We start from the raw sequence: 24,381 nt of genomic DNA on the forward strand, positions 1-24,381 counted from the left end.
TTTAGGTAACAAGGTGAAGAGTCACACTTTTTGCAAACAAGTTTATACAACCTCTTTCATGCATCAATCTGTATTCTGTTCCCCCTGTCATCTAGACTCAATTTCAGCACCCATTGAATATGACACACACTACCCCTTATACACGTTAGCCACTTAAATTATTTTCACATTCCTTCAAATATATTTTATTACAATAGGTGTTTTATTGAATTACAGTAGGTTTCTGGTTTTACCTCCGTTTTCTTTTTGGCCGGTGACATCTTGTAAGAAGGACAAATACCACAAAAATGCAAGCACATCCCAGTTCTAAAAAAACCAGAAAGCCTGTAGTTTTGAGTTTTCACCTGGAGAAATGAAGAACCTCCATGGGTGCGCAGATGCATATTTCACTCTGAAATATCCACTGGTGTTTTCATACAATGACAGAAACTAAAGGTGGAAAAGACTTAGGGCTTGTCTACATGGACCAGCAAGTGTTCTAAAGCAGTGGTTCCCAAACTTGTTCCACCGATTGTGCAGGAAAAGCCCCTGGTGGGACGGGCCAGTTTGTTTACCCGCCGCATCCGCAGGTTCGGAGGATCGCGGCTCCCAGTGGCCATGGTTTACTGCTCCAGGCCAATGGGAGCTGCTGGAAGCGGCGGCCAGTACATTCCTCGACCCACGCCGCTTCCAGCAGCTCCCATTGGCCTGGAGCAGCGAACCGCGGCCACTGGGAGCTGACAAACCTGCAGACGCGGCAGGTAAACAAACTGGCCCAGCCCGCCAGGGGCTTTCCCTGCACAAGCGGCGGAACAAGTTTGGGACCCACCTCTCTAAAGGATGTGATTTGTAAAGCACTCTAATGCTTTGCCCTCTAACTGTCCTGTGAAGACCTTGCTGGTGTGCTCTAAAGGGTACTTAGTTCACAGGACTATGTTGACGCAAACTAGCTACCTTTTAGACCAGCAGGATCTATATGGAGAAATCAGAGGGCAACACAGAGCACTCTACAAATCATGCCCCTCTAGACTGCTTTGGACGTGCCATGTAGACAAACCGTTATTAACTCATCCACTGTACTTTCCTGCGTAAGCAAGAGTCTCCTCAAATTTATATATTTCAGTGTTTTGTCTGACAGTGTTAAATGTCACAAAAAATGAAGTTTCCACCACTTAAAGACAACGTTAACAGACCCTACTGTCAGGAAGTCTCCTGATACCTAGCTGATTTTCCCCATTCTTAAATTTCATCCCTTTACCTCTACTTATACAAAGCTTCTTCTAAACAGCATTCTTTCCAGCAATGCTTGGGGCCTTCTTTTTCTGATAGCGCTATTATCTGTTTTAGGACTGAAAGGGGATGAAGTTAATCCATGATATTTGACAGTGAAGGCTTTTTTACTATGCCCTTTCTTTCTGCACACTGTCTTTAATAAAGAACAGTGCTATCAGTTAGTAACAGACAGACCAATATATCCTAATCAAGGTTTCTTAGTTTTAGGGCATCACTATTTTCCTTTATAAAATAGCTATCTATTCTCAGACGTTCAATACGCAAGCTGTTCTCATTTGTTTCTTTATTTAAATTGTGCAAGAAATTTTCAATTGATACCTTTTTACTTGCTAATATCCCTCAGTCCTACTTCCACCTTAAATTTATCAGAGATGCTTCCAGAGTTAAGTCTTCAGCACTAAAAGTGCTAGGGACTTTCCTTCTCCTAGGCAAGACAGATTAGCAACAGCAACTTTTTATCATAAGAATAATCTGATCAGGAAGTTACAGATGATGGTACCAGCATATTTCCAAGAATCAATCATTGCAAGATGTGTGAATTGGAGACTTAGAGACTGATTCTGTGAGGTGCTGAAGTTCCTCAACCATATTAAGACCAAACAGTTGAAAACTCCAGCAGAACTGGGCCTCTCATCAATCACTTATTGAAGTTAATGACAAATTCTAAATCTGTTTCAAGGTGCTTCCAAAAATATGCAAATATTGGCCAGATCATCAGCTCGTATAAACTGGCATAGCTCCACTGAAGTTAAGGACCAGGCCTGCTGCATTTTTAAAAGTATTTAAAAAGTTTAATTTTACCTTTTTTTTCCCCCTTACATTCACTTTCAGACAATTATTGAAACACCCCACAAAAATACTACTTACTGTTTTAATGGGAGCTACACTACAGGTCCAAAAGCAATATTAAGATTAGGACCCTACCAAATTCATGGTCCATTTTGGTAAATTTCATGGTCAAAGGATTTAAAAAATCTTAAATTTCACAGTTTCAGATATTTAAATCTGAAATTTCATAGTGTTATAACTGTGTGGGTCCTGACCCAAAAAGGGGTTGTGGAAAGAGTCGCTCAGCTATTGTAGCGGGGGTCCCGGTATTGCCACCATTACTTCTGTGCTGCTGCTGGCAGCTGGAGAGCGGTGACCGCTGGCCGTGAAGCCCAGCTCACCATCAGCAGCAGCGGCAAAAGGTATTTGCCACCCTTACGTCTCTGCCACTGCCGAAGGTGGGTCAGACCCAGCCCTGGGAAAGGCCCACGTAGGGGAAAAGGAAGTCCCATCCTCCACAGCCTAGCCGGGACTAGCAACTGGAGCCCAGCGCACAGGAGGTTAAAGGGGACTTGGGCTGGCTGTATGTGTGTGGCAGGTGGGCAACCACAGTGCCCCCCCGACTCCTGTGTCCACCCATATGACTGACCCTGCCCCCCCCCCAAAAAGTGATGCCTCCCCATACCATGTCACCCCCACTTCTGCACTTCTGCTGGTGGCAGAGCTGGGTTCCTGTCCAGCAGCCACTGCTCTCTGGCCGTCCAGCTCTGAAGGCAGCGCAGAAGTCAGGATGGCAATACCATGACCCTCCTACAATAGCCAGCTTTCCCAGGGGAGATCAGATTTCATGGTCCACAAGTAGCTGAAAAACATTGCTAGGCCAAATTTATCTCAGATTTTGGCTTTTCTTAATCCACAAACATCTCTGAACATAAATACCTCATTTTGAGGTGGGGGAACCAATAAATCTGTGGAACTAGGTCTGCATTGTGTTTGGACAGCGCCAGCTCAGTGGTGCTCTGATCTTGATTGAGACCTTTGGGGCTAGAGCAATGTAAATAGAACAATTATTCTATTCCCCATTTACTACCACACCCCCCCCCCAAATCAGAGATTGATTTTACACTTCTATACTAGGATAACCTAGTCCCACTCACAACTGTTAGTGGAGGGGGATAATCCATGTGCAGATGAGATCCAGACAAGGCATGGAAAGGGGGAATGCTGGCTCCTTGGCATAGAATCATAGAATATCAGGGTTGGAAGGGACCCCAGAAGGTCATCTAGTCCAACCCCCTGCTCAAAGCAGGACCAATTCCCAGTTAAATCATCCCAGCCAGGGCTTTGTCAAGCCTGACCTTAAAAACCTCTAAGGAAGGAGATTCTACCACCTCCCTAGGTAACGCATTCCAGTGTTTCACCACCCTCTTAGTGAAAAAGTTTTTCCTAATATCCAATCTAAACCTCCCCCACTGCAACTTGAGACCATTACTCCTCGTTCTGTCATCTGCTACCATTGAGAACAGTCTAGAGCCATCCTCTTTGGAACCCCCTTTCAGGTAGTTGAAAGCAGCTATCAAATCCCCCCTCATTCTTCTCTTCTGCAGGCTAAACAATCCCAGCTCCCTCAGCCTCTCCTCATAACTCATGTGTTCCAGACCCCAATCATTTTTGTTGCCCTTCGCTGGACTCTCTCCAATTTATCCACATCCTTCTTGTAGTGTGGGGCCCAAAACTGGGCACAGTACTCCAGATGAGGCCTCACCAATGTCGAATAGAGGGGAACGATCACGTCCCTCGATCTGCTCGCTATGCCCCTACTTATACATCCCAAAATGCCATTGGCCTTCTTGGCAACAAGGGCACACTGCTGACTCATATCCAGCTTCTCGTCCACTGTCACCCCTAGGTCCTTTTCCGCAGAACTGCTGCCTAGCCATTCGGTCCCTAGTCTGTAGCTGTGCATTGGGTTCTTCCGTCCTAAGTGCAGGACCCTGCACTTATCCTTATTGAACCTCATCAGATTTCTTTTGGCCCAATCCTCCAATTTGTCTAGGTCCTTCTGTATCCTATCCCTCCCCTCCAGCATATCTACCACTCCTCCCAGTTTAGTATCATCCGCAAATTTGCTGAGAGTGCAATCCACACCATCCTCCAGATCATTAATGAAGATATTGAACAAAACCGACCCCAGGACCGACCCTTGGGGCACTCCACTTGATACCGGCTGCCAACTAGACATGGAGCCATTGATCACTACCCGTTGAGCCCGACAATCTAGCCAGCTTTCTACCCACCTTATAGTGCATTCATCCAGCCCATACTTCCTTAACTTGCTGACAAGAATACTGTGGGAGACCGGTCAAAAGCTTTGCTAAAGTCAAGAAACAATACATCCACTGCTTTCCCTTCATCCACAGAACCAGTAATCTCATCATACTTGCCAATGTCCTCCAAAAGTTCCCCAATAGAGAATCCTCAAAGATCCAGATCCGCAGGCTGAGACTCAGGGCTCAGGCAGGGTACAGTTAGTCTCTGTGACATGCTACCCTGCCCTGAAGCACAGCATGCTGATGAACACTGATGGTGTTGCCCCATCCAGCTGAGCGGCGAACAGTGGAGAGGCTAACAGAGGGAGTTTGCCTGGGAGCTGTGCGAGAGGGGGTATACCAAGTGCTGCATTAGTGCATTAGGGGGCTGTACTGGTGAGTGTCTGTTGCGGGGACAGTTTGTCAGTGTGCTTGATTTTTTGAACAACACCTGAGGAAGCTCTTAGAAGGAAGGTAATATGGATGGGAGCATTCAGCTGTTGTGACCTGCACAGGATGTGCCATGTTTGTCTTTCTTCCACGGGACAAAAGCGACTTTGTCTATACAAAGCGGAAGCTGGTCTCCATATTGGAAGAGAAGGTTCACAGTCTGGAGAAACAAGTATCGACCTTGCATTGCCTAAGAGAAACTGAAGATTTCCTGGACAGACATCAGGATATGTTTCTACGGACACAACATTCTGAAGATTCAGAGCAGGCTGCACAGCGGGGACAGAAGGACGGTGAAGAAATCTGGCAGCATGTGACCTCCAGAAGAAGAAAGGGGAACGTCCATGTACCAGCAATGCAGATACAGGCGAGCAACCGTTTTCATGTTCTCTCCACAGGTACTACTGTGGAGAGTGGACCAGATGATACATCTGAGGGACGAGAGCAAAAGGAGACTCCACCGACTGGAAGGAATGAGATGCACTGTCCTAGGGATGGGAGCTCCATGACCACCACTCCCAAGGGAAAGAGGCGGGTGGTGGTTGTCGAGGCTCCCTCCTCAGGGAAACTGAGTCATCTATCTGCCGCCCCGACCGGGAAAACCGAGAAGTCTGCTGCTTGCCAGGAACTAGGATTCACGATGTGACGGAGAGACTGCCAAGACTTATCAAGCCCTCGGATCACTACCCCTTCCTGCTTCTCCACATGGGCACCAATGATACTGCCAAGAATGACCTTGAGCGGATCACTGCAGACTACGTGGCTCTGGGAAGAAGGATAAAGGAGTTTGAGGCGCAAATGGTGTTCTCGTCCATTCTCCCCGTGGAAGGAAAAGGCCTGGGTAGAGACCATCGAATCATGGAAGTCAACGAATGGCTACGCAGGTGGTGTTGGAGAGAAGGCTTTGGATTCTTTGATCATGGGATGGTGTTCCAAGAAGGAGGAGTGCTAGGCAGAGATGGGCTCCACCTAACAAAGAGAGGGAAGAGCATCTTCGCAAGCAGGCTAGCTAACCTAGTGAGGAGGGCTTTAAACCAGGTTCACCGGGGGAAGGAGACCAAATCCCTGAGGTAAGTGGGATACCAGGAGGAAGCACAAGCAGAAGCGCGTGAGAGGGGAGGGCTCCTGCCTCATACTGAGAAAGAGGGGCGATCAGCGGGTTATCTCAAGTGCCTATACACAAATGCACGAAGCCTGGGAAACAAGCAGGGAGAATTGGAAGTCCTGGCACAGTCAAGGAATTTTGATGTGATTGGAATAACAGAGACTTGGTGGGATAACTCACATGACTGGAGTACTGTTATGGATAGATATAAACTGTTCAGGAAGGACAGGCAGGGCAGAAAAGGTGGGGGAGTTGCATGGTATGTAAGAGATCAGTATGACTGCTCAGAGCTCAAGTATGAAACTGCAGAAAAACCTGAGAGTCTCTGGATTAAGTTTAGAAGTGTGAGCAACAAGGGTGATGTCGTAGTGGGAGTCTGCTATAGACCACCGGACCAGGGGGATGAGGTGGACGAGGCTTTCTTCCGGCAACTAACGGAAGTTACTAGATCGCAGGCCCTGGTTCTCATGGAAGACTTCAATCACTCTGATATCTGCTGGGAGAGCAATACAGCGGTGCACAGAAAATCCAGGAAGTTTTTGGAAAGCGTAGAGGACAATTTCCTGGTGCAAGTGCTGGAACAACCAAGTAGGGGCAGAGCTCTTCTTAACCTGCTGCTCACAAACCGGGAAGAATTAGTAGGGGAAGCAAAAGTGGATGGGAACCTGGGAGGCAGTGGCCATGAGATGGTCAAGTTCAGGATCCTGGCGCAAAGGAAGAAAGGAGAGCAGCGGAATACAGACCCTGGACTTCAGAAAAGGAGACTTTGACTCCCTCAGGGAACTGATGGGCAGGATCCCCTGGAAGAACAACATGAGGGGGAAAAGAGTCCAGGAGAGCTGGCTGTATTTTAAAGAATCCTTATTCTTTAAAGATGACGTTACAGGGACAAACCATCCCAATAGTAGAAAGAATAGTAGATATGGCAAGCGACCAGCTTGGTTTAACAGTGAAATCCTTGCTGATCATTAACACAAAAAAGAAGCTTACAAGAAGTGGAAGATTGGACAAATGACCAGGGAGGAGTATAAAAAAAATTGCTCAGGCATGCAGGAGTGAAATCAGGAAGGCCAAATCACACTTGGAATTGCAGATAGCAAGAGATGTTAAGAGTAACAAGAAGGGTTTCTTCAGGTATGTTAGCAACAAGAAGAAAGTCAAGGAAAGTGTGGGCCCCTTACTGAATGAGGGAGGCAACCTAGTGACAGAGGATGTGGAAAAACCTAATGTACTTGTGGAGAAAGAGGTGGTTCAGGACTATTTAGAAAAGCTGGACAAGCACAAGTCCATGGGGCCGGATGCGCTGCATCTGAGAGTGCTAAAGGAGTTGGCGGATGTGATTGCAGAGCCATTAGCCATTATCTTTGAAAACTCATGGCGATTGGGGGAGGTCCCGGACGACTGGAAAAAGGCTAATGTAGTGCCCATCATTAAAAAAGGGAAGGAGGAGGATCCGGGGAACTACAGGCCAGTCAGCCTCACCTCAGTCCCTGGAAAAATCATGGAGCAGGTCCTCAAGGAATCAATTCTGAAGCATTTAGAGGAGAGGAAAGTGATCAGGAACAGTCAGCATGGATTCACCAAGGGCAAGTCATGCCTGACTAATCTGATTGCCTTCTATGATGACATAACTGGCTCTGTGGATGAGGGAAAAACAATGGATGTGTTATTCCTTGACTTTAGCAAAGCTTTTGATATGGTCTCCCACAGTATTCTTGCCAGCAAGTTAAAGAAGTATGGGCTGGATGAATGGACTATAAGGTGGATAGAAAGCTGGCTAGATCGTTGGGCTCAACGGGTAGTGATCAATGGCTCCATGTCTAGTTGGCAGCCGGTATCAAGCGGAGTGCCCCAAGGGTTGGTCTTGGGGCCGGTTTTGTTCAATATCTTCATTAATGATCTGGAGGATGGTGTGGACTGCACCCTCAGCAAGTCTGCAGATGACACTAAACTGGGAGGAGTGGTAGATATGCTGGAGGGTAGCGATAGGATACAGAGGGACCTAGACAAATTAGAGGATTGGGCCAAAAGAAATCTGATGAGATTCAACAAGGACAAGTGCAGAGTCCTGCACTTAGGACGGAAGAATCCAATGCACTGCTACAGACTCAGAACCGAATGGCTAGGCAGCAGTTCTGCAGAAAAGGACCTAGGGGTGACAGTGGACGAGAAGCTGGATATGAGTCAACAGTGTGCCCTTGTTGCCAAGAAGGCTAATGGCATTTTGGGCTGTATAAGCAGGGCATTGCCAGCAGATGGAGGGACGTGATCGTTCCCCTCTATTCGACATTGGTGAGGCCCCATCTGAAGTACTGTGTTCACTTTTGGGCCCCACACTACAAGGAGGATGTGGATAAATTGGAAAACGTCCAGCAGAGGGCAACAAAAATTATTAGGGGACTGGAACACATGACTTATGAAGAGAGGCTGAGGGAACTGGGATTGTTTAGTGTGCAGAAGAGAAGAATGAGCGGGAATTTGATAGCTGCTTTCAACTACCTGAAAGGGGGTTCCAAAGAGGATGGCTCTGGTCTGTTCTCAGTGGTAGCAGATGACAGAACGAGGAGTAATGGTCTCAAGTTGCAGTGGGGGAGGTTTAGGTTGAATATTAGGAAAAACTTTTTCACTAGGAGGGTGGTGAAGCACTGGAATGCGTTACCTAGGGAGGTGGTGGAATCTCCTTCCTTTGAGATTTTTAAGGTCAGGGTTGACAAAGCCCTGGCTGGGATGATTTAGTTGGGGACTGGTCTTGTTTTGAGCAGGGGGTTGGACTAGATTACCTCCTGAGGTCCTTCCAACCCTGGTATTCTATGATCCAGTGGAGTTCCGAGAGCAGCACCATGGCTGCCCTTGACAATATGGCACCTGCAGGTATCATAGAATCATAGAATATCAGCGTTGGAAGGGACCTCAGGAGGTCATCTAGTCCAACCCCCTCCTCAAAGCAGGACCAATCCCCAATTTTTGCCCCAGTTCCCTAAATGGCCCCCTCAAGGATTGAACTCACAACCCTGGGTTTAGCAGGCCAATGCTCAAACCACTGAGCTATCCCTCCCCTCATAATGCTCTCATGCTCTCAAAGGCCCCGGACATGAGCAAGGGTGACTGGTAGCAATAAAGCACATAGCGTCCACAGATGTCTAACACCTCTGACAGTTCCCCTGGAATTTTCAGTTAGGACACTTTCCTATCCCTTCTGTAGAAGACAGAGAAGGTAAACTCAGAGACAGAGAGACCCTTGCTTTTTTGCTCACAGTTGTTCAGACCACCAGCCTTTTGTAGTACATTATCAATGGACTTATTTATTTATTAAAAACAAAAAAGGATAAGAAAACTGCAATTGAAAGTCTGCAGCCAGTATCAACCTCCTCTATTCTGCAAAAAAAAAAAAAAAAAATCTCCAGAGACTCATTGTGCACCGAATACAAAATATTTCTGTAGGCCAGACGATATCAACAGTGAAATCATTACACCTTCAGAAAGTAAACTGAATTCAAAATAATATTGCATGTATGTCTTTAAAATAGATTCCAATACTGCAATAATAACCAAATAACCAAAAGGAAAAATAAATCCTGTTAAAGCTTAACTATTTTACAGTGGGTGAGCACACAATACTTCAGTAAATTGCCTCTGCCAGCGCTCTCCTAGCCCTCAGCCTGCACAGCATCATATTTTCACTCCGGTTTATACAAATATTCACATTTGTTACATATTCTCTAGGAGTATATGTATAATTTTTATCAACCAATGCCAGAAATAAAAATAGCCATATTTTTCAAACCACTGTTCCTTATTATACTATGGGGTACACAATATACTTTGTGAATCAGACTGCACAGGGAATCCACAGCAACACAGATTTCAGTAGGATTAGCATGCAGAAGGGCACAGGCAACAAGAGAGGGGGGGAAAGCGTAAGACAAGATTACATTTTTACAAAGTGGGCATGTAGCAAACTGGCCACTACAGCCACATTTCAGAAAGCTTGAATTCTGTGTGTCCAAGAGTAAATCAGTTAAAACAATATTTGAAGTATTATATAGGATGGCAAGTGATAGTTAGCCATTTGTAAAATTAGCATTCTATAAGTGATACCTATAGCTACACTCTCCACAAAATATGAGATACAGTACTTTGTAATAACATATCCATTCAATTTATGATGCCTTGGATTACAGGAAACCAAACTGTATTTGATTTTGTTTTCATTAGTGATGTTTCAAGAAATCGATAATAAAATGATTATCAAGAAACAAAGATGTGTTCACCACTAGCCAGTAAAGTGAAAGCCTACACATTTAGCTACAATTGCCAATCAATCAAAAGATCCTCTGTACTCCAAGGCAATAAAATGCAAGTGGATGCAATAGCCATATTCCCTGCTGGTCACATTTTACAATCTGTAGGGAGGCAATGTAGGCAAGCTGTATTGTACCAATATGTGGGCAGTAAATTAAAAAGTATGTATTATGTATTATATGTGGGCAGTAAATTAAAAAGTCTTCCAGCTTATGTATGTTATATACCACGACTAATATCAAGCAATATCCTTTGATATGCTTGATATTTTTTTGCTATATTATTCATAAATTAATTTGAAATTATATGCAATATTGCTCAAATTTTAAAACCTAACACCACTTTAAAGAAACAATTCTGCTTATAAAGTACCACCCATTAAAAAAGCAGCAGGATCTCTTTGAGCAATTTGTGGGATCTCCTGTATCTCCTTGTCCATCTTTAATAGGATACACATAGTATTTGCATACTGGACACCAGTAAATTAGGCTTGAATAAAGACTGGGAGTGGATGGGTCATTACACAAAGTAAAACTATTTCCCCATGTTTATTTTCCCCCCTTCCCCCCAGTTCCTCACACCTTCTTGTCAACTGCTGGAAATGGCCCACCTTGATTATCACTACAAAAGGATTTTTTTTCCTCTCCTGCTGGTAATAGCTCACCTTACCTGATAACTCTCATTACAGTGTGTATGGTAACACTCATTGTTTCATGTTCTCTGTGTATATAAAATCTCCCCACTGTATTTTCCACTGCATGCATCTGATGAAGTGAGCTGTAGCTCACGAAAGCTTATGCTCAAATAAATTTGTTAGTCTCTAAGGTGCCAAAAGTCCTCCTTTTCTTTTTGCAGATACAGACTAACACGGCTGCTACTCTGAAACAGTATTCATGGTACTCCTGCAGATATTCCTAGGACCTCCCCTCACATTTTAATGAATGCTACTATCTAATAATATTTTCTGTGCATCTCTTACCTGTGTTCTTTCTTGCTAAAAGGATTTATATGAAAATTCCATCTTAGTTTCTCAAGTGTTCAGTTGCTCTTGCTGCTCACTCATTCTTTGGAGTTGATCCTTGCCCTCTGATGAGAATTAACTAAGGTCTCTTCAGCCTGTCTATACTGATTGTCCAGGTGGAAGTGCATACTGTATGCCTACCTTGGGTGGAAAAAAGGTGGGGCTGGGGCGTGGAAGAGTTATCAGTGCCCTATGCTCAGGCCTATGCTCCCCTCTACCATTAAAATAATTTCATATCCAAGGCCATGAGCAGCATTTGATTGCAACCATATTCACTTTGTACAGTCATTTCACTGATAGCATCTGATTCATTTCTTTGTACAGCTTTTTTGGGATAGCATTTAAATAAAATTTAGGGTATCATCACTGTTTAAGTTTTAAAATAGTTGCTGAAAAACAGATTACAACCTCACAAAGGATAACAAAAGAAACAGAGGAGTACTTTCAAAACAAAGCTTCTGTTTTCAGGCAAAAGTGTAGTAGTAGTAACTACCCACAAACAAGAGAATAAAATATAAAATATTTAGTGCCTATGTGTAATCAAGCATCTCCCATAAAAGTTACTATTCTGTTTTGTCCTTTATATTTAAAAACAGCCACTGTCTCTGGGATTTCCTAAAGAACTGTCCACCCTAATGCCGTGATAACAAGGTCCTAGGGTGGCCAGTTTCCTAGGAACACATATTGGCTATCAATGTAAAGGGGAAAATAGGCATCTAATAGCATCTTTGAAGTAAAGCAAAATCAACTTTTTTTTTTTTAAATAGAAACCCCTTCCATAATAATAAACCCACAAATGGTAGCCAGTGTTCTAGAGGCCATTTCTGAAAAACAGAACTAAAGACACAAATCTGGTGCTGAAAGGAGCAGTGGACTAATGCGTAACTTAGCTTGTTACCTCTGAAAACTTGAGTTAAAGTTTTCCTTTGTTCACTTGTCCTCAGTGATACTTTATTATACAGCTACAGTTAGATACATATATAAGGGCTTGTCTACATGGGAAAGTTATACCAGTATAAGGTAGGATGTGAATTTAAACCACTATCATTTTATCCGTGTAACTCTCCCGTATGGATACTCTTAGCCCAGTGCAAGAGTGCCTCTTTTCAGTTTATCTTAGGTCACTTTGGAAGTGGTTTAAACTAAGCCAAAAAAAAAAAAAAAGCTATTTTTATTCTGGATTAAGAGTGCCCAAATGGGGGAATTATACCCATAGTAGCTAAACTTCAAGTGTTATACCGGTATAATTACACTGTTGTAACTGAAAATTTTTCTAGAGTAGACAAGCCCTTTAAGATGCACCTATTGACAATCTCTACTACTACTGACAACAAAATATGTAATTAAAAACAGTTACGCTTATGAGGATTTCAATTAAGTCAAATTAAAACATTCAAATACAATATTACTTTCTTTACAAAAAATCTAATGCTAATTTTTTTAAATAGGTAGAATACCTGGAAACTGAACGGTTCAGGGACCCAGCCTGTTCCTCACTATCACACAATCCATTGTTCACACTTAATATCCTAAAATTTGAAATAAGAAACAAAATAGACACAAAGGTCAAAATAAATTACTAGATTATGAAGTGTGTCCCTTCAAGAGAAAAATGAGGTTTGAGTAATTTGTTATTTCATGCCTGTGTATATTTTTGCAAATTTGAGAAGACAACACTAATTTGAGGAAGAGTAGCGCAGCAGGGAACAGGATGGATTTCTTAACTGTTCATTTCCAGACATTCTAACATTTGTTTTTTCAAGAGGATGTAAAATTTTTGTAAGTTGTTAGCTAGACTCCACTGAAACACATTTTCAACTTCCGCTTAACAATGAATTTTGTTTGTAAATCCGAGGACAGGAATCCCCTGTGATTGCATCCAGCCATTGAATTCCACGTGTCTCTAAACCCCTTTCGGTCTGGGAAGTGACTGATCAATATTCTGATCTCAGTTTTTCAAACACATTCCGAGGTATAGACCTCATGTCCGACACCCCTCTTGGGCAGTGGAGCCTTGCAGTCCAACCACCTAAACCCCGGAATCAGTACCTCAGCCCTCCCAATGCTTCAGCATGTCCCACTCCCCACAACAGCCCACCTGGCAGTGGTTTTCTAACTGCACCTTTTAGGAACCACATGACAGAGAAGTGAGGAAGCATGTATAGCAAAAGAATCACTTACACACACACACCCCTTTAGAAGTACAAGAGAGTTAACATCAATGCAATCCCCATCAGTCTGACCTCACCACCCTTGACCTCTGAGTTTGGTCCAACTCCTTAGGCCAGGCAGCCCTTCTAGCCTAACTGATTCTGGAAGTGGAATGGCCCTCCTCCGCACAGAGAGCATTCCTCTTTTTAAAACAGCTTCTGTCACCATTTCTGCCCATGGGCTTTTGCTCGGAAATTTTTCCAGACTCCAACCCCAACCAATCCTTCAGCTACTGGGTAGAGAATTGCTCAGGTCAGTGCCCCTGCTGATAGAAAACCTATTGTTGCACTAAAGTAGAACTATTCAATACTGATGGCCCTTGATTGCTCTGTCACTGCTTCCCACACTCTCCCTCCACTAGATGTCAAGTCCCTGCTACACATTGGACTTTTTTAAGCCAAGGGTTCCCAAACTTTTTTTTATCTGAGGCCCACCTGTGCAGCTGCAATAGACACTGCAGCCCACTGTTAACACTTCTTGAGGAAAATAATTTTAATTACATATAAACTATAACACTGTAACTAAACAAGGTACCTTTCCTTTTCATTGTAATGTAAAAAACTAGAAATCCCTAGCAATATGCATTTAAAGAAATGCTTCAAGATCTTTGAAACTAAACTGTTACTGGAGAATGCAGCTGCGCTGACAGACCACCCACGACTGTTGCTGCCCACCTTTGGGCCCACAGTTTGGGAACCCCTGCTTTAAACCACAATGAAGGTTACATTAAAAATAGAAGTTGAAATACAATATGGAGTTCACAAAACCAAAATGGAATTCATAATCTGACACAGACATATCCCACACTACATCATAATGTGATCACACACCATCTTCCCCCCAGAGCCTCTGACTCCTTCAGTGCACAGGATGGACTGGCCTCAGTGAATGAGGCTACTGTTAAATACGCCTTTTTATAAAAAGAAAAGGAGTACCTGTGGCACCTGTGATGCATCCGATGAAGTGAGCTGTAGCTCACGAAAGCTTATGCTCAAATAAATTGGTTAGTTTCTAAGGTGCCACAAGTACTCCTTTTCTTTTTGCGAATACAGACTAACACGGCTGTTACTCTGAAACCATTCCTTTTTATGTTCATTGTTCAATGCGTCTCATCTGCCGCACACCATTCTACCTCTGCACTAAATAAGAATGGTTTTTCCCCCACCCTTGGCCTGACCCTGGTTCTCATCACTGTAGCATGCCCATCTCAAAAACCTGGATGAATTTATTCTCTCAGCACCCAGTCGGAGAGTACTATCAGCAGTAGTACAGATGTAGAACTAAGGAACAGAAAGACTACCAAGTCAAAGATCACACAAGAAGTCTGTGGCAGAGGCAGAAATAGAACCCAGATCTTCTAGGTACCAGACCTTTGCACTAACCACAGGACAATTCATCCTCCCCAGTAAATGCACAACTCATCTTCATCCACTGTTCACCATACAAGTTCTGTTGCAAATGAGAAAAGCTTACTACTGACACTAACATAATTTGACACTATATAACTAGTGCAGTGAATAAAGCAGATGGTTTAGGGTCCACATACCTAATTTGCTGAACAAACTTGGCTCATTCACGGATGACCATGTGCCTCATATGAGGCAGGGGTCCTAGACGACAGGGCCAGAGTTTTATAGTTCAAACTGTTCCCAATTAATATTCATCCTCCAACAGGAAAAAGAACAATAGCCACAAATCTCAGAATCCACACAAGCTGTTCCTCAGACACCTCTAGGCCTGATTCTGCAAGCAAATCTGCTTGAGTACAAGGGTTCACCTTAGGGGCATCTGACTGCAAGATTACAGTTTAGTCATCAATCTACTTCAACATAGAAATATGGACTCAATTCAGGCCACATTTAGTATGGAAGAAAGGGAAGCAATAAAGACTACCAAACCCCAGAGATTCCCTAAACAGAGTTGAGGTTTTTTCCTACTTCCAACAGCTTCAGCACCACTGCTGTATCTCTGCACAAGAAGTTTCACATTTGCAGCTGGGTCCATAATCTAAGCAAGTAGAGAAGAGGCGCAATAAAAAGGATACAAAGTAGGACAACTGCCAACTAAAATAGCAAGTAGGAAGATGAACAGGAGCTCAAGCAGTTTTAACTGAGATCATAGCTCAAGCCACATAGATGAAAACCTTGACTTAAAAAACAAAAACCACACACTCGCTGAACATAAAAATAGTGATCATCATCTTGCACCTGCACTTCACATGTTCAAGATAAATTACTGTAGTTCACTCATCTTAAAATCATACTGAAGATCTCTGTGTAGCTCAAAAGCTAGCCTCTCTCAGCAACAGAAGTTGTCCAATAAAAAGATATTACCTCACCCACCTTGTCTCTCTAATATCCTGGAACCCCCAACACACCTACAACAACACTGCAAACAACTGATATTTTAGGTATATAAGGATCTGTGGTGTTAAAGAAAGTGCCCAGCGGATAGAAAATTAGACAAAAAAAGAATATAATCTTTTTAATACATGAAGACCGTTTAAAAGAGGATATGAAGTATGTTCACGTACATGGGAGAACAACACTTTTACAGTTATAGAATATAATGGGATACAGAGCTCAAAAGTCAATGGGGACCACACACAAGTGTGAAGTTAAGTACTTAATTAACTCTGGACCCTAACCAGATAACATGACGATAAAAACAAAAGGAGATAAGAGGGTACAGCAGAAATCTTTACCCCCTATTGCATTCCCCTCCCTTTTAATTTTGAAATCCTTTTCTATTTAACTCCCTCTCGCCCATCTTTGTTTGGAATTTTCACATTTCCTTTCCCATCCTGAACCATCTTAGCTCTGACATCTCGCTACCCCCCCACCGTGCTACTTCTTGACCTAACTCACCTGTCATTCTTCTCCTGGCCCAAATGCCTTTATGCCACTGTATCATTACTCAGCAAAACGACAAAAACAACGCTGGCTGCCCAGCGAGTCCTAAGAAAAATATCAACAGGAAAGAGGACTGTCCCGCCCAGAATGGCCTTTCCCCTGGTCAGTCTTTCCCACCATTGCTGTTCCAGCCCCTCCACTAGCAGAGGGAGGGAACGGGGCTGCTGTGCCTGGGAAGAAGTATATACATGTCTTTCTTCACCCAACCTTAAAGTATCAGAACCTATAAGCTTTGATTTGTTATTCTTCCACCCACACGTTAGAGAAACTTAATCAGTCACTTGCCAAAGAGAGCTCCCATCTATGCACATAAAAATGTACTGTAAAATGGCATTTCAATCTTCCAGCTGAATGCAATTAAACTAGCATCAGAAGTGAAGATCACGTTCCCCCATCTTAATTTTGAGAAGTCACTAATTACAGCGCATATGGAAACTAAGAGCTATTCAAATGATGTGGGGGTTTTTTATTACCCATTTTGGTCCCATTCTGTACTCCAGGTTTCCCCATAGCCTTTGAAATGATTTCTTAAAAATAGACTTGTCTCCTACATCACTGCCATTTATTTAAGATCAGAACCTACATGAAATAAGTGTCCAGATCTGTGGATCAGACAAAACAGAGTCACAACCTAAGGTCAAAACTATCCATGATGAACGAATAATCTATACAGTAAAGGAGCCACACTTATTGGCATCTTTTCAAAAAGACACTTTTCCAGATACATGACAAACAAAAATTACCATCCCATACCAGATTAGCTATCCAGTCTTGTCTAGTATCTTGTCTATTAAAGTCCCCAGAACTGGATAAAGTGTAAGAAACCCCACATTAGACATTATTAGACATGGTCAAAAATATTAGGTTTGGGATAGGGGGATTTTAGGGGGATAGGGGGGAAAAAATGGGCTTCTCTTGGAAACAAAAAAAAATGTGTTTCGAAATTTTCTTTCAACTTTTTTCAATTCAACAAAAGAGAAAACTGAAAACCAAAACCTGAAAAATTAGTTTTGTTTTTTTGTAAAACCTAAAAAACAAAAATCTAGAAAATGTCCACAAAAACATTAGGAAAAAACAACCTTAAGTTGTTCATTTCTCTCAGCATTTTTCATGGAACATACTACCCATTTTCCAATCAGTTCTAGAAATTACATGTGCCTCCATACCTTTGAGCATTTTAATTTCAACCATTTTCATCAACTAAGCACAAACAGAGCTGACGAGTTCTGCAAAGGGATAAATCGTTAAAGAAAACCTCAATGCTGCATGAGGTGGGTTTGACAGGAATTCCATGGTGATCCAGTCAACAGTGAACCACAATGTTCAGTATGGTGTCAGGAGACACCGTGGACTGCTGAAACTGGAATTTTGGAGATGAAGAGCACTGTGTTAATGTAACAGGCTGGCAGCCGTTGCCTGAAAACCACATCCTGCTAGCAGAGGATGACCCTGCTGGAAAATGTTGTGCCTTTTGCTGACTATCTGTTGCAGGAAGTTCTGTTTAGTCCAGCCACTTGTAAGGAGTGGAAGTGGCTCTCTTGAGTTGGGGTGTAGGCCAAGCATTTTTTAAAGAGGAACACTGGGAGCAGCCATGTCTGGGAAATGGCTTGAGTTGCATTTTGGGTAATTTCATTTGGCATAAAATGAAACCTCAGGAAGGGGTTAAATTTCGACCCACTACAAGTTGTGTGACCAAGATATGGTGCAGATTTGCGAAGCCACTTGCTTACAAGAAGTTGTTATGTTTTAAGCTTTGGAAGATTTCTTGAGCTCTGGATAAGCACAAGAAAAATCCAACTAAGTCAAATAAACACGAAAACAAAGCAAGAATGGGAACGTATGGAAGAGAAAGAGGAAATATGATTTTTTTTTAAATCTATGCTACCCCATCCAAGAAAGAACAGAAATTCGTGTGCAGCAATTTTTGCCACACATGGTGGGCTCAATACACTGTTTAAAGACTGCATGTAACCCATGTGAGAAATCCTTTTTGGCAAAATCCTCATAAAAGCACAAAGTAAATTAAAAATCCTCTTATCCTGTCTTTTCAAAGCAGAGACTTAGAAATGATCCCAAATAAAAGCCTCATACCTAGTCAACTCTAAACTTTGGGGGAAGTTGAAAACTGAATGTCAGTTTTGAAGCTCAAGCCTGTCACTACTGAAAAATACATATCAAAAGCTGGGGGTTACCATAAACCTATCTAACAGGAGCGTTGTGAGGCTTAAACAATGTACGTTTATTAAATGTTCTGAGATACTGGAAGGAAAGATCCTATGTTGTTCATTCCTTGTGTACCTTAGAAACTCAGCTTGGTTAACAGTCCCCAGAATTGTACATCTGGGGCAGAGCCAGTGCTAGGCATAAGCAGACTAAGCAATTGCTTAGGGCCCCGAGCAGCTCAATGGAGCCCCCTATTTGCTTTTTATTATGTGTGTAGCGGGGGGGGGGGGATATTCTTACTTAGGGCTCCCACCTCTTAGCCAGAGCAGAGCATTCCCAGTAATGACTCCAGATACCACAATATCAGCTGCATTAGACTAGATGGACATACAGACTGTGGAATTTGCTGCCCCATTGGTCCAGTGATTGTTCATCTTCAGGACATGCTACAAAGACTGTTGATTCAACCAGGCTTTTTCTGAGGGAGAGGCATCAAGGCTGGCCTTAGGGGCGGGCCCAGGGTGCCATGGTCAGGGGGCACCGTGCAGCAGCACAGGGGTGCACACTGCCGGCTGGAAGGGGAGCACCACAAACTTGTAAAGCTGATGCATGGGGTGTGGGAGCAGATTTCTCCCTGCTTCATCCCCACAGAAGAATGGTGGAGGGGAGAGCATGGTGACACTTCTCCACCCCCCAACGATCCTCACCACCCCCATAGGGGGCTCTGATGGGGGAGCAAAGAGCAACGCCAAGCACTCCATGCATCCAAGTCATTTTCCAAACCTGGGCTTTGCTGTGAGGCGAGCATCAGGGATTGCTGCCCTGCTGCCCTCCTCTTATGCAGCCCAGGGGTGCAAAAATACAATGGTGCCATTTTCCCTAAAGTTGGCCCTGCGAGGCATTGTGGAAGTTCAGGAAGCCCCTGATTTTCAACAGTCAGTACTTCAGTGGTATTTACTTCATTACAGATTTCAATCTCACACACACACACACACACCACCACCACCAACACACAGACTAAAGAGCACGGATCACTCCTACTACTTGAGTTTCTCAACTGAAGTAGCAAGTGCATTATTGTTCACCTGTGCAGACCAACACTGGAAAACAACCACTGGAAAAATAGCAAACAACAAAATAATCTTATTTCATGAAGAGCTAAGGCAAGAAATATGGCCAAAATGTACCTTTCTGAACAGTAATTTTATGATAGATTTTAGTGTTGCTGAGAGCCAGATACATAAGCCTTAGGGCAGAAGTATCTGCATAAAAGATGCTCCTGATAAATATATATCAAATCTATATTTCATTTTTAAAACAGGGAGAGTTATGTTAATCTCACTCAGTTAAAACTGACAGAGTGGTTGGTAAGTGCTTATCAAAGCACCAATATTGAGTGCAGGAGGGAGTATAACATGGGTTTTATAAGCGACAACACATTTGGTTCTTATTTAAATGCCTGAAAGGCACCCAAATCGGGCTAACCCTCATATTAGCCCCCCCCCCCCCCCCACTGAATGATACACAGCACTCCCCACAAACACAAATATTATGCATTATCTTCACAAAAGCCACACTGCTGGAAGAACAGGTAGAAAATACTACACCACAAAGCTGCCTTCCACACATCACACCTGTACACTTAAGCTAATGTCTGTGAAGTGCTTTTAAAGCAGAGCACCACTGTAATGGTTAAGTAAAATATTCACTATTTTACGTCAGAGCCAGCATCCATGCTCTAAGAACTTAGGGTGAAACCCTGGCTTAACTGAAGTCCAGGGGAGTTTTGCCATGGATGTAAGCGGAGCCAGGATTGGGGTTTTAAACCTCCTTGGCTGGAGCAGGAACTTAAAAGGGAAAATGAAATTTATTCTTAAAGTACAGTTGTTTGTCAGATAATGACCCTTTTCCAGCTCTGGCCTCAGAACTGCAGATGAGCGGTAATAACAATTTCCAATGAAAACAAGCGAGGCCAGGCGCTCACTGGAGCACTCTGGACGCAGGAGAACACAGGGTTTCCGGCCACAGGCTGAAGCAGGGCGATGGGAACACCCGGCCGATTCCCTGGTTTCTGACAGCTCAAGCTGGCGTCAGAGTTTCCCAAGGTTGCTGCCAGGTAAGTGTCTCACTTCAGCTCACTGCCAGCATGTGCTTCTCTCACTGCACGAGAATAACTGCGCTGGTCTCATTGGCTCCTTCGCTGTGTGCCAGGGAACATGCAATCCGCCGCCGCACCCTGCGGGCAGCTGCACAGAGCAAGCGGGCAGGGCACCGCCAGCGCACCCCGCTCTAGCACCGAGACCGTCCGCACAGAGCGCCTTCGCGGCTGGAGCTGCAGCCCCCTCCCGCCGGTGGCCCGGGCTGCCCTGGGCGGCGGGTTCAGTCCCTCTCCCCGTGCCCCGCCCCGGCTCCTGCGCATGTGGCTCCGGCTGGAGACATGCACCGGGGCTGGTTCTGCCGAGGGTTGCAGCAGCAGCAGCCCCATGCCCAGCTGGATGGGTTCGCCTCGCCCGGCCCCACTGCCTTGGTACCCAGCTCCTCTTACCTCACGGGGACTCGCCCGGCTCGGCCCCGCCGCCGCCCGCAAGCAGAGGCAGCGGGCGCACGGCCGCCCCGGTCGGTGCAGCAGGCGGGGGACGCCCTGGCATTCACCCTGCCTGCCGGAGCAGCAAATCTTCGCCGCCTCCGCCGTGCGCTCCGAAGCGGCGGCGTCAGCTGGGGAGCCGCCTGCTGCTCACCCGAGGGATCGCAGCCCCGGCCGCCCGGTGCCGCCCGCTGGGGAATCCGGCCCTCGCGCTCCGGGAGAGGCTGTGCTGGGGCCCGCACCCGTGGGGACTGGAGCGGGGAGGGAACAGCAGGGTAGCCTTGCCAGTAAGGAAGGAAGCCGCTGGGGGCAGAGATTGGAGTAGAGGACAGCGCCGCTGACGAGGGAGAGGGAGAAACTAAGAGCTGGCAGGTGAGAGGGACTTGGGGATGGGGACGAGCAGCGAAAAGAGGTGAATTACAGAGTCAGAATGAAGGAGACAGAGAGCCGGGGTTTAAAGCTGGCCTTCCTACTTGTGGGCAGAGTTTTGAACTGTTTGCACGAATAGTAGTATTTAGGCACCTGGCTGCACCCACAATCCAAATAGCTACACCATTAAGGAGTTAGAATCAGGTTTAAAAAATTGTGTTCTAGTCTTGCCTCCTAAATTACCCTTGATTTGCTGTAGGGACAAACCCGTATATCTGTCTCCATTGGTCAGCCAGGAAGGTTGAGGCCTGATCCTACCATCACTTACAATAGGGTTGCCACTTCTGAGGCCTGGTCTACACTACAGGGTTAGGTCGAATTTAGCCGCGTTAGGTCGATTTAAAAATGAACACGTCCACACAACCAACCCCATTCCGTCGACCTAAAGGGTTCTTAAAATCCACTTCTGTACTCCTCCCCGATGAGGGGAATCGTGCTAAAATCAACCTTGCTGGGTTGAATTTGGGGTAGTGTGGACGCAAATTGATGGTATTGGCCTCCAGTAGCTATCCCAGAGTGCTCCCTTGTGACTGCTCTGGACAGCACTTTCAACTCTGATGCACTAGCCAGGTACACAGGAAAAGACCTGGGAACTTTTGAATTTCATTTCTTGTTTGGTCAGCATGGCGAGCTCAGCAACACTGGTGACCATGCAGTCCTGGAATTGCAAATGAGCTCCAGTATGGACCGAAAGGGAGACACTGGATCTGATTGCTGGATGGGGAGAAGAATCTGTGCAGGCAGAACTCCGATCCAAAAGAAGAAATGCAAATATGTTTGCCAAAATCTCACAGGGCATGTTGGACAGAGCCTACACCAGGGACATACAGCAGTGCTGCGTGGCGTGAAAGTTAAGGAGCTCAGGCAAGCCTAAAGGACAATGGAGGCAAACGGTCGCTTCGGCTCAGAGCCCCATACATGATGCTTCTATGAACAGCTGCATGCCATTCTAGGGGGGACCCTACCACTATCCCACCCCTGTCTATGGACACCTGCAAGGGGGGAGTCTCACGTCGCATGGAGGAGGATATTGTGGATGAGGAAGAGGAGGAGGATGAAGAGGAGGAGAATGCGTAGCAGGCACGCGGTGAATCCATTCTCCCCAGCATCCAGGACCTTTTCATCACCCTGGAGCCAATACCCTCCGAAGGCAGGATCCCTGACCCTGAAGCCGGAGAAGGCACCCCTGGTGAGTGCACATTTGTAACTACAGTACAGGGTTTAAAACCTATAGTGTTCATGGTCATGTGATTGAAATAGGGAAATTTTTGTAAGGGAACAGTAAAAGGACCCCGTTCATGCTGGGCTGTTTACGCTTGGCTAAAAGGGATCATCCCAGAGAATAGCCACTCGGTGGGGTGGGGTAGGTGTGTGCTGCACATCTACCCAAATACTGCAGCCCCTCCTTTTAAATATGAAACCCAACCCATTGCTTGCTCTGGGAAAGGGGGGTGCTGCAGTTTGAAAACATTCCCACATGTTATGAAGGCGTAAGAAGCCAACTCAGTTTTACTCTCCCTTTTTATCTCCTCCCAGGTGCAAATGTTTCTACGCTCCCACTGTCATCTCTGTCCCTGAAGTTATCGCAGATTAGAAAGTGAAAATAGTGCACTCGCAATGACATGTTTTCCGAGCTTATGCAGTCCTCCCTCACTGTTAGGGCACAGCTTAATGCATGGAGGCTTTCAGTGGCAGAGGCCGGGAAAGAATAAAGTAAGTGAAAAGAGCAGAGGCAGGACGCGATGCTGAAGCTAAGCGGGGAGCAAACGGACATGATGAAGCGTCTGTTGGGGGAGCAAACAGACATGATGAAGCATCTGTTGGAGCTGCAGGAAAGCCAACAAGAGCACAGACCCCCGCTGCATCCTCTGTATAACCACCTACCCTCCTCCCCATGTTCCATAGCCTCCTCACCCAGATGCCCAAGAATGCGGGTGGAGACGCTCCAGGCACCCAGCCACTCCAGAGGATGGCCCAAGCAACAGAAGGCTGTCATTCAGTTTGATTTTTAGCGTGGCTACAATAAATAATGTGGCCTTGTTCTTCCGTCCTCCCCCACCCACCTGGGCTACCTTGGTTGCTATCTCTTTTTTTTTCTTTTCTTTAAATTAATAAAGAAAGAATGCATGGTTTCAAAACAATAGTTACTTTATTTCGAAGGAGGGAGGGTGGTTGGCTTACAGGGAATTAAAATCAACAAAGGGGGCAGGTGCCATAAAGAGGAAACACACACAACTGTCACACCGAAGCCTCGCCAGTCATGAAACTGGTTTTCAAAGCCTCTCTGAGGCACCTTGCTGTGCTCTTCTAATCACCCTGGTGTCTGGCTGCTCAAAATCGGACACCAGGCGATTTGCCTCAACTCCCCGCCCCGCCATAAATGTCTCCCCCTTACTCTCACAGATATTATGGCGCACACAGCAAGCAGCAATAACATTGGGAATGTTGGTTGCACTGAGGTCTGACCTAGTCAGCAAACAGTGCCAGCGAGCTTTTAAACATCCAAAGGCACATTCTACCACCTTTCTGCACTTTCTAAGCCTATAATTGAAGTGCTTCTTACTACTGTCCAGGTTGCCTGTGTAAGGTTTCATGAGCCATGGGAGCAAGGGGTCAGCTGGGTCCCACAGTATAACTAGTGGAATTTCAACATCCCCAATGGTAATTTTCTGGTCTGGGAAGTAAGTCCCTTCTTGCAGCTGCTCGAACAGCCTGGAGTTCCTAAATATGCGAGCGTCATGCACCCTTCCAGGCCATCCCACATTGATGTTGGTGAAACATCCCTTGTGATCCACCAGTGTTTGCAGCATCATTGAGAAGTACCCCTTGCGGTTTATGTACTGGTTGGCAAGGTG

At 45.0% G+C, this 24,381-nt stretch overlaps 1 protein-coding gene and 1 long non-coding RNA gene across 4 annotated transcripts in view; one reads left to right on the forward strand and one right to left on the reverse strand.

Moving 5' to 3' along the window:
• Positions 1-21,137, reverse strand: part of PTPRE (protein tyrosine phosphatase receptor type E) — a 268,702-nt gene extending 247,565 nt beyond the window's left edge. For 2 of the 3 annotated variants that reach the window (XM_073354053.1, XM_073354051.1), the window contains exons 1-2: positions 21,059-21,137; positions 12,685-12,756 (exon numbers count right to left, since the gene is read on the reverse strand). The gene's annotated coding sequence lies outside the window, so the exon portion shown is untranslated. The remainder of the gene's footprint in view (positions 1-12,684; positions 12,757-21,058) is intronic. The other variant, XM_073354052.1, reaches the window with a different exon arrangement.
• LOC140914946 (uncharacterized) lies at positions 20,786-23,650 on the forward strand. Its single transcript, XR_012160047.2, has 3 exons — positions 20,786-21,469; positions 22,149-22,715; positions 23,063-23,650. It is a non-coding gene; the product is annotated as an uncharacterized LOC140914946 (long non-coding RNA).
• Positions 23,651-24,381: the final 731 nt, after the last annotated feature.

This window comes from Lepidochelys kempii, chromosome 7 (genome assembly GCF_965140285.1).
Source record: "Lepidochelys kempii isolate rLepKem1 chromosome 7, rLepKem1.hap1, whole genome shotgun sequence".
NCBI lineage: Eukaryota > Metazoa > Chordata > Testudines > Cheloniidae > Lepidochelys > Lepidochelys kempii.